A 17,672-nucleotide genomic window follows, 5' to 3' on the forward strand; every position below is an offset into this window, starting at 1 on the left:
TTCACTGATTGGCTCGAAAATGGTTTAAATTAAAAATGGTGTTTTCTGACTAGCTGAGCCTCAGTCTTTACAGATTGAGGCTTACCAAATAGAAGAAACATTGCAAATGTACCTGCTATAGATCCAGCGATGGGGCAAACCTCACGGAATGATCCTTCTTCTGGCAGGTAAGTGCTACTAATGGACGTCATCAAGCAGACATTTCCTGCCAAAATGCTGTATATTGCTTTGATCGTCCAGCACTTTCATCCTACTGATCTCGGAGCTCCATGGGGTCCCATGTAGTGAACCGTGTCATTCCTTTGCAAATGACTGATGTCTCTATCTTCTTAGCAAAAGACTCCTATGTTCCATCTTGACTGTAGACAACATCAGCAGTGGAGAAGAAGGCCAGCCATTTAACTCTCAGCATCATGGTGGAGACCAAACAGCGGTCAAAGAAAGATTCCGGCTAAATTGGTGTACTTTACCGCTGCATTACGATGCTATATTACATTGTTTGGCATCATATTTACCTAATGTTATCTGTCATAGCATTTTGTCCCTATGTAAAATGTTGATGTATCACTGTTATGAAATGTTATCTGCTGCTTTTTAGCTTTATATTTAACATTGTTATATGTTATACACTTTTTACTGTATGACACAGTATAATGTGCTTATATTACCGTCGTGCATTGTCTATATTATTTGTACATTGCCGCAGTATTGTATTAATATTAAATTGTTAAGTAATAGTTATATGTTGTTCACTGAAGCATTTTTGCCTCTGTATATAGCATTGTTACATATTAAGTTAATACACTGTTATCTTATGCAAAAATAGTGTTCAGTAAAATTATGTATTGTGTTTATACATTGTTGGGTTGGAGTAAAGGGTACTGATTCACTGATTGGCTCGAAAATGGTTTAAATTAAAAACGGTGTTTCCTGACTATCTGAGCCTCAGTCTTTACAGATTGAGGGTTACCAAAATGAAGAAACAGTGCAAATGTACCTGCTATAGAACTAGCGATGGGGCAAACCTCACGGAATGATCCTTCTTCTGACAGGTAAGTGCTACTAATGGACATCATTAAGCAGACACTTCCTGCCAAAATGCTGTATATTGCTTTGATCATCCAGCACTTTCATCCTACAGATCCCGGAACTCCATGGGGTCCTATGTAGTGAACCGTGTCAATCCTTTGCAAATGACTGATGTCGCTATCTTCTTAGCAAAAGACTCCTACGTTTCATCTTGACTGTAGACAACATCAGCAGTGGAGAAGAAGGCCAGCCATTTAACTCTCAGCATCATGGTGGAGACCAAACAGCGGTCAAAGAAAGATTCCGGCTAAATTGGGGTACTTTACCGCTGCATTACGACGCTTTATTACATTGTTTGGCATCATATTTACATAATTTTATCTGACATAGCATTTTGTCCTATATTAAATGTTCATGTATCACTGTTATGAAATGTTATCTGCTGCATTTTAGCTTTATGTTTAACATTGTTATATTTTGTACACTTTTTATTGTATGACACAGTATTTATTTATTTAATATTTATTACCAGTTATTTATATAGCGCACCCATTTTCCGCAGCGCTTTACAGAGAATATTTGGCCATTCACATCAGTCCCTGCCCAGTGGAGCTTACACTCTATATTCCCTATGACACACACACACATACATACATACTAGGGGTAATTTTGTTAGGAGCCAATTAACCTACTAGTATATTTTTGGAGTGTGGGAGGAAACCGGAGTACCCGGAGGAAACCCACGCAAGCACAGGGAGAACATACAAACTACACACAGTTAGGGCCGTAGTGGGTATCGAACCAACGACCTCAGTACTGTGAGGCAGAAACGCTAAGCATTACACCGTCTGTGCTGCCCAGTATAATGTGCTTATATTACCGTCGTGCATAGTCTATATTATTTCTACATTGCCGCAGTATTGTTTTAATATTGAATTGTTATGTAATAGTTATATGTTGTTCACTGAAGCATTTTTGCCTCTGTATATAGCATTGTTACATACTAAGTTAATACACTGTTATCTTATGCAAAAATAGTGTTCAGTAAAATTATGTATTGTGTTTATACATTGTTGGGTTGGAGTAAAGGGTCCTGATTCACTGATTGGCTCGAAAATGGTTTAAATTAAAAATGGTGTTTCCTGACTAGCTGAGCCTCAATCTTTACAGATTGAGGCTTTCCAAAAAAGAGTAACACTGCAAACGCACCTGTTATAGATCCAGCGATGGGGGCAAACCTCACGGAATGATCCTTCTTCTGACAGGTAAGTGCTACTAATGGACGTCATCAAGCAGACAATTCCTGCCAAAATGCTGTATATTGCTTTGATCATCCAGCACTATCATCCTACTGATCCCGAAGCTCCATAGGGTCCACGTAGTGAACCGTGTGATTCCTTTGCAAATGACTGATGTCTCTATCTTCTTAGCAAAAGACTCCTACGTTCCATCTTGACTGTAGACAACATCAGCAGTGGAGAAGAAGGCCAGCCATTTAACTCTCAGCGTCATGGTGGAGACCAAACAGCGGTCAAAGAAAGATTCCGGCTAAATTGGTGTACTTTACCGCTGCATTACGACGCTATATTACATTGTTTGGCATTATATTTACCTAATGTTATCTGACATAGCATTTTGTCCCTATGTAAAATGTTGATGTATCACTGTTATGAAATGTTATCTGCTGCATTTTAGCTTTATATTTAACATTGTTATATATGTTATACACTTTTTTACTGTATGACACAGTATAATGTGCTTATATTACCGTCGTGCATTGTCTATATTATTTGTACATTGCCGCAGTATTGTATTAATATTAAATTGATATGTAATAGTTATATGTTGTTCACTGAAGCATTTTTGCCTCTGTATATAGCATTGTTACATATTAAGTTAATACACTGTTATCTTATGCAAAAATAGTGTTCAGTAAAATTATGTATTGTGTTTATACATTGTTGGGTTGGAGTAAAGTGTCCTGATTCACTGATTGGCTCGAAAATGGTTTAAATTAAAAATGGTGTTTCCTGACTAGCTGAGCATCATTCTTTACAGATTGAGGCTTACCAAATAGAAGAAACATTGCAAATGTACCTGCTATAGATCTAGCGATGGGGCAAACCTCACGGAATGATCCTTCTTCTGACAGGTAAGTGCTACTAATGGACGTCATCAAGCAGACAATTCCTGCCAAAATGCTGTATATTGCTTTGATCATCCAGCACTTTCATCCTACTGATCTCGGAACTCTATGGGGTCCCATGTAGTGAACCGTGTCATTCCTTTGCAAATGACTGATGTCTCTATCTTCTTAGCAAAAGACTCCTACGTTCCATCTTGACTGTAGACAACATCAGCAGTGGAGAAGAAGGCCAGCCATTTAACTCTCAGCATCATGGTGGAGACCAAAGAGCTGTCAAAGAAAGATTCCGGCTAAATTGGTGTACTTTACCGCTGTATTAGGATGCTATATTACATTGTTTGGCATCATATTTACCTAAGTTATCTGACATAGCATTTTGTCCCTATGTAAAATGTTCATGTATCACTGTTATGAAATGTTATCTGCTACATTTTAGCTTTATGTTTAACATTGTTATATGTTATACACTTTTTACTGTATGACACAGTATAATGTGCTTATATTACCGTCGTGCATTGTCTATATTATTTCTACATTGCCGCAGTATTGTTTTAATATTAAATTGTTATGTAATAGTTATATGTTGTTCACTGAAGCATTTTTGCCTCTGTATATAGCATTGTTACATATTAAGTTAATACACTGTTATCTTATGCAAAAATAGTGTTCAGTAAAATTATGTATTGTGTTTATACATTGTTGGGTTGGAGTAAAGGGTCCTGTTTCCCAGATTGGCTCGAAAATGGCTTAAATTTAAAATGGTGTTTCCTGACTAGCTGAGCCTCAATCTTTACAGATTGAGGCTTTCCAAAAAGAGTAACACTGCAAACGCACCTGTTATAGATCCAGCGATGGGGGCAAACCTCACGGAAAGATCCTTCTTCTGACAGGTAAGTGCTACTAATGGACGTCATCAAGCAGACAATTCCTGCCAAAATGCTGTATATTGCTTTGATCATCCAGCACTATCATCCTACTGATCCCGAAGCTCCATAGGGTCCACGTAGTGAACCGTGTGATTCCTTTGCAAATGACTCATGTCTCTATCTTCTTAGCAAAAGACTCCTAAGTTCCATCTTGACTGTAGACAACATCAGCAGTGGAGAAGGCCAGCCATTTAACTCTCAGCATCATGGTGGAGACCAAACAGCGGTCAAAGAAAGATTCCGGCTAAATTGGTGTACTTTACCGCTGCATTACGATGCTTTATTACATTGTTTGGCATCATATTTACCTAATGTTATCAGACATAGCATTTTGTCCTATATTAAATGTTCATGTATCACTGTTATGAAATGTTATCTGCTGCATTTTAGCTTTATGTTTAACATTGTTATATGTTATACACTTTTTACTGTATGACACAGTATAATGTGCTTATATTACCGTCGTGTATTGTCTATATTATTTATACATTGCCGCAGTATTGTATTAATATTAAATTGTTAGGTAATAGTTATATGTTGTTCACTGAAGCATTTTTGCCTCTGTATATAGCATTGTTACATATTAAGTTAATACACTGTTATCTTATGCAAAAATAGTGTTCAGTAAAATTATGTATAAACTCCCTATCGTCAGATAATGCGTGCTACCATAAAGTTATTAAAACCAAGCTTAAATAAAATAAAGAGACAGACCAAGTATATATGCGATCAAAAATATATGGTCAGTTTTATTTAATTTACAATCAGAATATGGTGGCATAAGAAAGAACGGCCAGTAACCTGACGCCCCACACTTGACATATGCAAGGATGTAAAATACTCACTGAACGGGCCAATATCCCAATTCAAGTGTAATAGTGATATAAAACTTGCAAGGGCCGATATCCCTCTCTGGCAAGTTAAACGGTATCCAGCCCCATCCCAAAGCACTATTTTAGCCCTCTCCGAAGAGAGGTGCCTCTGACCCCTGTAGGGTAAAATCAGCCTAACCAGTGCATTGAAGGGGGCACACCGCTCGTACTGCAGCAAGGTGGACGCTTTATAGACACTGCCGTTCTTTCCCGCCCTGGAAATAAAGCCGATACAAGACACAAGAGGAAAAAAGTGGGAGGGAGGGTGGGAGATCAGATCCAAAGAGGCAGCTTAACCTTACAGACCTACCCATACTCCTGTTAACCACACCCCTTGCACAACACTCCACCAATCCTAACCTAATGTCAATCTGACCATAAAAAACTAACACTCCCCTACCTAACTTTATTAACCCCACGCATCCCTGACTAGGGGTTTATGTGCCCTCTGATCTATCCGAACTTCGGTTATCTTAAACTCCCTATCGTCAGGTAATGCGTGCTACCATAAAGTTATTAAAACCAAGCTTAAATAAAATAAAGAGACAGACCAAGTATATATTAGGGGTGTGCACCGGCCACTTTTCGTGTTTTGTGTTTTGGTTTTGGATCTGGATCTTTCTTCGTGTTTTGGATCTGGATTGGTTTTGCCAAAACCACCCTTCCGTGTTTTGGGTTCTGGGTTTTGTGTTTTGGATCTGTATTTTTTTTAAAAAAAGCATAAAAACAGCTAAAATCACAGAATTTGTAGGTTTTTCTGCTGCTATGCTATTATTAACCTCAATAACCTTAAATTCCACTCATTTCCAGTCTATTCTGAATACCTCAAACCTCACAATAGTGTTTTTATGTCCAAAAGGTTGCACCGAGGTAGCTGGATGACTATGCTAAGCGACACGAGTGGGCGGCACAAACACGTGACCCATCTAGGCGTGAAACTGCAGTGGCAGACAGGATGGCATTGAAAAACTAGGCCCCAAACTGTACATAATGCAAAGAAAAAAAAGAGGTGCAAGATGGAATTGTCCTTGGGCCCTCCCACCCACCCTTATGTTGTATAAACAGGACATGCACACTTTAACAAACCAATCATTTCAGCGCCAGGGTCTGCCACACAACTGTGGCTGAAATGATTGGTTCGTTTGGGCCCCCACAAAACAAGCTGGCAATTTATCTGTCCCTGCACAAACTGGCTCTACGGAGGCAAGATGTCATCCTCATCCTCCTCATCCACCGATTCCTCACCCTCTTCAGTGTGTACATCCTCATCCTCACAGAGTATTAATTCGTCCCTGCTGGAACCACAGGTCCCTCTGTACGTTCTGGAGGCTGGTCTCCCTGGAAGAGTTGATAATTCATTTTATGAACATCATCTTTTCCACATTTTGTGGAAGCAACCTCCTACGCCTTTCGCTGACAAGGTTCCCGGCTGCACTAAACACTCTTTCGGAGTACACACTGGAGGGGGGGCAACTCAGGTAAAATAGAGCCAGTTTGTACAGGGACCTCCAAATTGCTTCTTTTTCCTGCCAGTACAGGTACGGACTGTCTGACATGCCTACTTGGATGCTGTCACCAATGTAATCCTTTAACAGACAGACGCACGCTTGTCGCTGCTGCTTTGAGGATTCAAGTGCGGCTACAGCCCACACAATTCACAAAGACAGAAAAAAAAAAAGAATATTTTTATTGTTTGTGGAGCACACTTTGAGGGTTACACCACCCTTTAACAGACAGACGCACGCTTGTCGCGCTGCTTTGAGGATGCAAGTGCGGCTACAGCCCACACAATTCACAAAGACAGAAAAAAGAAGAAGAATATTTTTATTGTTTGTGTAGCACACTTTGAGGGTGTCACCACCCTTTAACAGACAGACGCACGCTTGTCGCTGCTGCTTTAAGGATGCAGGTGCGGCTACAGCCCACACATTTCACAAAGACCGAAAAAAAAGAACAATATTTTAATTGTTTGTGTAGCACACTTTGAGGGTGTCACCACCCTTTAACAGACAGACGCACGCTTGTCGCTGCTGCTTTAAGGATGCAGGTGCGGCTACAGCCCACACAATTCACAAAGACAAAAAAGAAGAATATTTTTATTGTTTGTGTAGCACACTTTGAGGGTGTCACCACCCTTTAACAGACAAACGCAAGCTTGTCGCTGCTGCTTTGAGGATGCAAGTGCGGCTACATCGCACACAAGTCACAAACACATTAAAAAAATAGTTTTTTATTTTTTGGAGCACTTTGAGAGTTACACCACCCTTTTAACAGACAGACGCACGCTTGTCGCTGCTGCTTTAAGGATGCAGGTGCGGCTACAGCCCACACATTTCACAAAGACCGAAAAAAAAAGAACAATATTTTAATTGTTTGTGTAGAACACTTTGAGGTGTCACCACCCTTTAACAGACAGACAGACGCACGCTTGTCGCTGCTGCTTTAAGGATGCAGGTGCGGCTACAGCCCACACAATTCACATAGACAGAAAAAAGAAGAAGAATATTTTTATTGTTTGTGTAGCACACTTTGAGGGTGTCACCACCCTTTAACAGACAAACGCACGCTTGTCGCTGCTGCTTTAAGGATGCAGGTGCGGCTACAGCCCACACAATTCACATAGACAGAAAAAAGAAGAAGAATATTTTTATTGTTTGTGTAGCACACTTTGAGGGTGTCACCACCCTTTAACAGACAGACGCACGCTTGTCGCTGCTGCTTTAAGGATGCAGGTGCGGCTACAGCCCACACATTTCACAAAGACCGAAAAAAAAGAACAATATTTTAATTGTTTGTGTAGCACACTTTGAGGGTGTCACCACCCTTTAACAGACAGACGCACGCTTGTCGCTGCTGCTTTAAGGATGCAGGTGGAATCTAGACGGGATTTGGAACTGAGGACACACTACCTCCATCAATTGTCTAAATCCCACTGCACTAATGTCGGATACCGGACGCATGTCTAACACCAACATAGCAGTCAAGGCCTCAGTTATACGTTTTGCTTCAGGATGACTGCTGTCGTACTTCATCCTCATCGCTAGGGACTGTTGGAGGGTCAATTGTTTAGTAAAAGTAGTGATGTTCCTACTTCCTCTCTGGGATGATGAACAACTCCCAGCAGCAGCAACAGCACTAGGAGGAAGTGGTTCTTGATCTTTCCCTATTTTATTTTTATCGGAGAAAGTTTGGTCCTCCATTTATGTTATATTGATATATATACGTGCGGCTAAAGCGCACACAAACACAGAAAATATTTTTTTATTTTTGCTGGAGAGTAGTGCACTTTGTGGGTTACACCACCCTTTAAGAAATGAGCCAGCCAGCTCTTTACTTATGGGACACAGGCGCACGCTTGGCGCTGCTCCTTTGTTGATGCACGTGCAGCCACAGTGCACACAAGTCACAAACACAGAAAATATATATTTTTTTGGATTGGAGTGTACTTTGTGGGTTACAGAACCCTTTAACGGTCAAGCCTGCCGGCCCTTTACTTATGACACAGGCACACGCTTGGCACTACTTTGTTGATGCACGTGCGGCTACTGCGCACACAATTCACAAACACAGAAAATAATTTTTTTTTTGGTTTGGACTGGAGAGTACTTTCGGGGGTTACAGCACCCTTTAACGGTCTAGCCAGCCGGCCCTTTACTTATGACACAGGCGCACGCTTGGCACTACTTTGTTGATGCACGTGCGGCTACTGCGCACACAATTCACAAACACAGAAAATAATTTTTTTTTTGGTTTGGACTGGAGTGTACTTTGGGGGTTACAGCACCCTTTAACGGTCAAGCCAGCCGGCCCTTTACTTATGACACAGGCGCACGCTTGGCACTACTTTGTTGATGCACATGCGGCTACTGCGCACACAATTCACAAACACAGAAAATAATTTTTTTTTTGGTTTGGACTGGAGTGTACTTTGGGGGTTACAGCACCCTTTAACGGTCAAGCCAGCCGGCCCTTTACTTATGACACAGGCGCACGCTTGGCACTACTTTGTTGATGCACGTGCTGCTACTGCGCACACAATTCACAAACACAGAAAATAATTTTTTTTTTGGTTTGGACTGGAGTGTACTTTCGGGGGTTACAGCACCCTTAACGGTCAAGCCAGTCGGCCCTTTACTTATGACACAGGCGCACGCTTGGCACTACTTTGTTGATGCACGTGCGGCTACTGCGCACACAATTCACAAACACAGAAAATTATTATTTTTTTGGTTTGGACTGGAGTGTACTTTGGGGGTTACAGCACCCTTTAACGGTCAAGCCAGCCGGCCCTTTACTTATGACACAGGCGCACGCTTGGCACTACTTTGTTGATGCACATGCTGCTACTGCGCACACAATTCACAAACACAGAAAATAATTTTTTTTTTGGTTTGGACTGGAGTGTACTTTCGGGGGTTACAGCACCCTTAACGGTCAAGCCAGCCGGCCCTTTACTTATGACACAGGCGCACGCTTGGCACTACTTTGTTGATGCACGTGCGGCTAATGCGCACACAATTCACAAACACAGAAAATAATTTTTTTTTGGTTTGGACTGGAGTGTACTTTCGGGGGTTACAGCACCCTTTAACGGTCAAGCCAGCCGGCCCTTTACTTATGACACAGGCGCACGCTTGGCACTACTTTGTTGATGCACGTGCGGGTACTGCGCACACAATTCACAAACACAGAAAATATATAATTTTTTTAGCACTTGGGGGGAGCACCCCTGATGGACAGAGCACCCCCTGGACAACACTACAGCACTCCTTTAGGACTGGGACACTGCACAGGACTTTGGAGTGGACACAGCCCCTATGGAGAACTGACTGCACAACACAGTCCAGCCAGCCCCTATGGACTTTGAAGTAGTGGACACAGCCCCTATTAACAACAGCAGCACAGCACAACACAGCCAGCCCCTATGGACTTTGAAGTAGTGGACAACAGCAGCACTACACTACACTACACTACACAGCCCTAACTCCCACCCTCCCTCTTCACTGTTCACAGCCGAGTGAGAAAATGGCGCCGACGCGGGTACCTTATATAGGATCCAAAACCCGCGAGACTCGGAAGGCGGGATGATGACGTTTTGCCTCGATTTCAGATCCGAGTCAGGCGGGAAAAGTTGAGCCTGACTCGGATCGGACTTGGATCGGGGGGGCTCGGGGGGGTTCGGATTTCAGAAATCCGAACCCGCTCACCCCTAGTATATATGCGATCAAAAATATATGGTCAGCTTTATTTAATTTACAATCAGAATATGGTGGCATAGGAAAGAACGGCCAGTAACCTGACGCCCCACACTTGACATATGCAAGGATGTAAAATACTCACTGAATGGGCCAATATCCCAATTCAAGTGTAATAGTGATATAAAACTTGCAAGGGCCGATATCCCTCTCTGGCAAGTTAAACGGTATCCAGCCCCATCCCAAAGCACTATTTTAGCCCTCTCCGAAGAGAGGTGCCTCTGACCCCTGTAGGGTAAAATCAGCCTAACCAGTGCATTGAAGGGGGCGCACCGCTCGTACTGCAGCAAGGTGGACGCTTTATAGACACTGCCGTTCTTTCCCGCCACGCATGTTCCCAGTAATGGAACGTGCCCGCCACCATACCACCTACTCTCTAAACCTCTCAACACTGACAAAAAACACTCTATAATTGAAATTTGCCCCTACTCCACGAGGTGAACCCCACCCCTGCGAAATAGCTAGGCATCTTGTACCCCCCATCAAAGGTGGATGCACCACAATTCTACTCTCCCCCCGACCATATACCTCCGTAACCAGGAAAAACCTAGCACAACATCGGACAGTATCATAACAGCTTCAGGCCCAAAGACCAAGCAAACTACTCAAATCACACACCATAGTGCGCCGCAAGTCAAGCGATATCCACCGGTACAAATCAATCCCTCCTAGGTGAATCGCTAAGACCAAAAGAGAACCAAAGTCCTCCGCTGCTGTCTAAAGACAGGGTACTAACGGCTTCCAACCCATACTAGCAAAACGGGCTGACCCGACCAATATAAACTAGTGTCCGATAAACAAAATTAGCTGCAATCCTGGAAACCACCTGCCATACATGAAATACACATGAGTACGGTGACTATGACGTATAGCATAGGGAGGAAATGGGGGGGAGGGGAAGAGGGGGGGAGGAGGACTTGACCCGAGGTAAAAACCTACAAAAAACCTGCTGGATCTTTTATTTTCGTAGATAATGTCATTCTCATGTTCATTTTGTTATATGTCATGCAGTTTAACTATTTGTATAAGCCAAACGTTGTCCTGCGCAGGGCAAAAAATAGGGCAAAATCCCTCGAGACCCCCACCGTAAAGGTGGCAAGTTGGCCGGAGCACTCAAGTCCACAAACAAACATTACACATCATTAGTCCACATGAATATAGGCACAGGACTTCCATCATCATAGAGACAGAATCTCCTGCTGAGCTGAGACTGCCAGAAAGACTCTCACTGCTGCCACAAAGTCTGATAGGCAATCATAGGACTGAGAAGCCAAGGACCAGCATGCGAAAAACTCTCCATGGCGGCTTGAGGAGTGAAACAGGGTATCATCTGTGCTGAGGACTCCATGCCTGGCAACCACAGAAGCGATAATATCGATCCCTAGTGTGGCGGTAGGAGAGGACCCGGTCCCATCGATGCCTGAAACAAAAGAAAACATGGGCAGTATCAAAATTCAGGGTCCTTTGCATTAGGCAATAACTGTATGCGCAGGCGTAGCAGTGTAAAGAGCAAACGAACACAAGAACAACAGCCTACCATCATAACGAGCTACTTAATTAGTGTGCTCAGCACGCCGACATATCGGATGCTGGGGGAGCAAACAATGACAACCCTTGTTGTAAACATCGCCCCCGACTGTTATGACAGCGGGGGCCTAAAAAACACCCCCATCGATACAAGCAACACAGCGATGGCTCCTGAATCCAAGGATGTAGTAATCCCCGATATATGCAACCCCGCATAAACAGTGACCGGGCTACTCCCAGCCATTAGGAGACCACAACCCACGGCCCGGGGAAACCCAAGTCAGGGGCGTGTCCCGTCATTACATAGGGCTGTGTATAAGATATGGTGTGCTTAGCAGAACGTTATATGTGGGGGTGGTGGACTCGGGTCAAACCTGTTTCTTTATGTAAGATTTATATATAAATATATGATTAGTTATATATGAATGGGGATCAGATGCAATGTTAGCTGTGTAGCTCACCTAAAATCCTATGAACATGTATTTGTGGGGGGGTGTGTGTAGAAAAAATAAGCTGTATTTGAAGAGCGTTGCATATCGGTATGGACTCGGGTCGAATCCTGTGTCTGTATATAAAATAAATATATATGAGTAGGTCTCAAATGGAATAGGGATTAGACTACCATGCAAATGTGTAGCTCGCCTGACCCTATGAACCATATTTGGCATATAAAAACATTTTCAACACCAAGATGTAAAGAATAAAACAAATATTCCCAAAAGCCAGATACTGAGTCTGAGGAGGAACTGGACCACTGAGGGAATAATTGAAATCCCTCCAGCAGTTATCACATAAATATAACGGAGGTTAGGAATAGAGCCGACGGCACATAAACTTCTAGTCAGGGATAGAGGGGTTAATAAAGTTAAAAATGTTTGTTGACAGTAGTAGGCAGATGTGATAGGACGTTAGGTTAGGGGCGGGGTGAGTGAGAGGGTGTAGTGAATCTACTGTGGAAAATCTGCCTCTTTGAATTGATCTGCGACCAGGGAAGTACAGTTCCTTCTTAGCAGATCTGTCTGTTGTGAATTAAAGTTCTTTATTCATCCCTACTTTCTCTTTCCCTACTTTATATCTTTCCCTACTCTCTTCTCCATACTTTCCCTATATCTACACTCTCTTTTCTTATCTTCTAATTTTTTGTTATTTTTATTTCTTCTTCTTCTTTCCCTTGCTCACTGTTGGAGCAGCATGAGCCGTCCCCAACGTGCGCGCTCGGTACCCGCCCGTCTGTCAGACGGTGTCGGGTCCGGTGCGCTTTATCCCCCCCTCTCTCAAGGCCTGCCCTCCCGGCGTTCGGGAGGGTCAGGCGTGCCCTCCTTGCAGTTGGGAAGCGGGGCGGGCGCGCGGCCGCGGCGGTGCCGCGAGACATCAGCTGTTCTGCCTCCGCCTGCCTCTGGTTCCCCTCTGGTCGCCAGTACTAGCGCGGCCGGGGACCAGGGCAGGCGGGGATCGGGGGAGGCCGAGCGTGCTACAGCACCCGCGAGAGTCACGGGCGCGCGCTCTGGCCTTTCCCGCGGGCGGCAGCGGGCTGTAATGCCGCCTGTCTCTTCTCCCACGGTGGCCGCTCAGATTGAGTCGGCCACTGTGCGGGCGGAGGGGCGGCGAAAAAGAGGGCATAAGCGTGCAGGCCGGGTGCCTGTCATGGCGCTGGCCTGCACGCACGATACTATAAGCACAGGCGGGGGGCGGAGACGAAGGGGGAGGAGCCAGCGCCTGCACAGTGACAGGCAGGTTGGTCCTCCTCCTATTCTGCTTCCCTCTGTGTATAATGGTGACTCAGACATGGGTTCCCCCATGTCTGTAGTGGCCAGTTCTTTCAGGCCTGCAGGTGTGGCAGCAGCACAGGCAGTCTCTACACCTGCAGGGTCTGCGTCGACAGGGAGTGTTCCCTCGTTTGACGCTGGTGCCATTGCCGGACTGCTGGTCTCTGTGGTGGGTGCATTGACGCCGCTTTTGACCCAGCAGCCTGGAAACACTGACACTGGAGGCCCTTCTGCGTTGGCGGCGTCCGCCGTGCAGACGCAGCTTGGCCCTCTGGTGCAGCAATTAGGCAGGATTTGCGGTCTTTCCCTCGCTCCCATGCCCGCAGCTCCTTCCGTTTCTTTCTCTCCCTCTGCCATCTCCCTTCCTCAGCCCACTCAGGCTACGGACACAGACAATGCGCACGATGCCGCCTCAGTCTCTTCTTTTACAGACGACAGTCTGGAGGAGTTAACAGTGGTCGCAGCCCCGACCAGAAGTGCGACGGCGGAAGTCGGAGCTAACGCAGGCGCTGGAGTTACCAATGCCCTTGCCAGTGCTTCTGGTGAGTGTGACAGTACATCTGACTGCGGGTCTACTTCCATTTCCTCCTCCTCTTCAAGCGATAGTTCGCAGAAGGCTAGGCGTAAAAGGGCAAGGAGGTCTCGCAGACGTCGCTCACGTCGTCATAGGCATTCTAGCGAACGGTCCTCTGGCAGTAGTACCAGTGTAGATCGCGGAGCAGGTCCGGAGGATGTTGTACACTGCGCTAATACAGCTGTCACTCGAGGTATGCGTACCAGGGTTAAGCAGCGGATCAAAAAAGGGCGCTACGTAGATATGTTCACCCTTACAGCTACGGCGAAGAAAGCTGCTGCGACCGCAAAGACAAAAGGGGGTATTGGTCTGGAGGCCTTTAAGTCTTACACGAATTGGCTATCTGGGTTCTGCGTGTTCTCAACTTGCTATCTAAAAACCAGGCCTTCCGAGTACCTTAATGTTATACGATATTTACACCTGATACATGGCCTATTCAAGGCTTCACGCAGTACGGCGTGGCGCCAATACGACGAAGAGTTTCGTCGGAAGCAAGATCGGGTTAAGGTCATGGAATTGGGTTGTAAAGATGTTGAAGTGTGGATGGAGGTGACACAGCCTACACGCGTCCTTGCTGATCAGTCCCCTGGGCGGCCAGTTCAACCCTCGTCCCCCTCGGCACCAAGGACAGCCAATGGAGGGCAAAACAAGCGGAAGTGTTACGCATACAACAATGGGAATTGTACCCTTGGTAACAGGTGTCGCTTTCGACACCAGTGCCTCCGCTGCGGTGCGGCACACCCCAGTAAGGACTGCTCCCGCGGTCCAGGAGGAGCTCAGGCCTCCTCTGCAGTACCCTCTGCCAAACGGTCAGGGGCCGGGACTTCAAAGTAAAGCGTTGACCCCCATTCATCTAGATGCCATGGCAAAATGGTTAGACTGGTATCCTGTGCGGGACGCCGCCGCCTTTTTGCGTAAGGGTTTTGCAGAAGGATTTTCGCTTCCAATAATACGGCCTGTCAGTTCCGGGTCCCCTAGGAATTTACGCTCGGCCTGCGATTTACCTCACGTACTAAAGGATAAGGTTATGAAGGAGGTAGGGCTGGGTCGCATGATTGGACCTTTCCCGCAGCCTCCGATACCCGATCTGGTCCTTTCCCCTGTGGGTGTTGTCCCCAAGAAGGCCCCCGGGAGTTACCGTTTAATTCAGCACCTGTCACATCCGTCAGGCACGTCGGTTAACGACGCCATAGATGTTGAGGTCTGCCGCGTACAGTACCAGTCATTCGAATCTGCGTTAGCCTTGGTTCGCGCAGCGGGTCCGGGTTCTTTCATGGCGAAAGTGGACATTGAGTCCGCCTTCAGATTGTTGCCCCTGCATCCTGAATCATTTCGTTTCATGGGGTTTCGGTTGACGGATGGCTATTACCTGGACAAATGTCTTCCGATGGGTTGTTCTATTTCCTGCGCGTTCTTCGAGCATTTCAGTTCCTTTCTCCATTGGTGTGTCGCGGTGGGGTCTGGGGAGACGAGCATAGCCCATTACTTGGATGACTTCTTGTGCGTAGGTCCAGCTGGCTCGCGTCTCTGCAATCGTCTCCTTTTTTCATTGCAAGCACTCTTCTCGGAATTTGGAGTACCTATTGCGCAAGATAAAACTGAGGGCCCAGCCACTAAGCTGGTTTTCTTGGGTATTGAAATTGATACCTTGGAGGGTCTTTGCCGGCTGCCGCCGGACAAGATTCGTCGCTTGCAGGATGCTATCCTCCTAGCGTTGGCAGGAGGAAAGGTAACTCTTCGTCAAGGTCAATCCCTGCTCGGGCTGTTTAACTTCGCGTGTCGAGTTATCCCGATGGGGAAGATTTTCTGTCGGAAGCTACAGAGGGCTTTGGTAGGGCTGCGTCACCCGCACCATTTTCTGCGACTGTCGTCTGAGCTAAAGCTGGACCTGGCGGTTTGGGACGTTTTTTTTTTGGTCGATTTTAATGGAGTGCGCGTCTGGCCTGCGGATCCTCAGCCTAATGCTTGCCTGCAGCTCTTCACGGATGCTGCTGGATCATCAGGTTTCGGATCTTTTTTGGGAGGAGATTGGTGTTTTTCAGTTTGGCCGGCGGAATGGGTGCAGGCAGGATTGACCAAGAACTTGCTCCTACTGGAGCTGTTTCCCATAGTGGTGGCATTAGAGCTATGGTGTCAGCGGTTGCGAGACCGTTCCATAGTTTTTTGGTGCGATAACCTGGGGGTAGTACAGGCGATCAATAACCAAAGATCGTCATCGCTGCCAGTGTTGCGGCTTCTTGCTTGGCTGGTTCTGCGCGCTTTGCAGTTTAACATATTGTTCACAGCTCGTCATGTGCCGGGTACTGATAATTCCATTGCTGATGCGCTCTCCAGACAGGATTGGCGACGGTTCCGCGAATTGGCCCCGTACGCGGCATTAAAAGGTGAGCTTTGTCCATTTCATTGCTGGCAGATCATCAAACCAGAATGGAAGATCTCGCACATCGGTCCGTGGCCCCACGGACGTTGACGGCCTACCAGACATCTTGGCAACAGTGGGAGAAGTTTTTGCAAGGGCGGAGTTCGTCAGGTAAATCTCGTGATACTAATATGGTTGCTTTTGTTTGTTTCTTGTTCGATTCCGGCAGGTCGCGGGCTTATGTTGCCCAGAGGCTTGCTGGGATTTCGTTCTTTTTGCGCCTAGCGGGGCGGAGGGACATAACTAAGGGTTTTTTAATACAAAGGGCCCTTAGGGGTTGGTCTCGCGTCAGGCCTGCCGCGGATGACCGACGTCGTCCTATTGGTCCTGATTTGTTAGCATGTCTAGGTGAAAGTTTGACGGGCATTTGTTCTTCGCAATTCGAGGTTCTGTTATTCCGACTCGCTTTTGCGATGGCCTTTCATGGGGCGTTTCGCATCAGCGAGCTGGTAGCGTCTTCGCGCCGCGCTCAGCCCCCTCTGCTTCGTTGTCACATTTTGCTGCGTGATACGCTGCTGTGCCGTATTCGGCGTTCCAAGACCGATCAGATGGGTAGAGGTCGCTGGGTGTCCCTGAAGTCCTGTCCCGATGACGGGATTTGTCCGGTTCACTTAGCCTCCCAATATACTCTTTGCAGGCCAATGCGGCCGGGGGCTTGGCTTATGCACGAGGACGGAAGTCCTTTGACTAAATTCCAATTTAGATCGGTCTTCCATCGCTGCATACGGCACCTCGGGCTTTCCCCTTCGGATTACGGCACCCATTCTTTTAGAATAGGTGCCGCCACTTTTGCGGCCTCCTCGGGTCTTTCTTCACAGGAGATCCAGGCTCTCGGAAGATGGAAGTCCAATGCTTACAGAAGTTATGTTCGTCTGGAACCATAAATTGTTATACTTTATTCGTTTGGACTTGAGTGCCTTGGCCAACTCACTGCCTTTCCGGTGGGGGTCCCGAGAGATTTTGCCCTGTTTTTTGCCCTGCTTTGGACATTGATCGTTTAGCTTAAAATAATATTAATGTGAACGAATGAAATATAGAAAAGATCCAGCAGGTTTTTTGTAGGTTTTCACCTCGGGTCAAGTCTTCCTCCCCCCCTCCCACCCTCCCACTCCTCCTTCGTGATTTACATGTTGCATATATACTTATCTATTATATTTC

The sequence above is a fragment of the Taudactylus pleione genome, unplaced genomic scaffold, assembly GCF_031769625.1.
Source record: "Taudactylus pleione unplaced genomic scaffold, aTauple2 ptg000026l, whole genome shotgun sequence".
Classification (NCBI taxonomy): domain Eukaryota; kingdom Metazoa; phylum Chordata; class Amphibia; order Anura; family Myobatrachidae; genus Taudactylus; species Taudactylus pleione.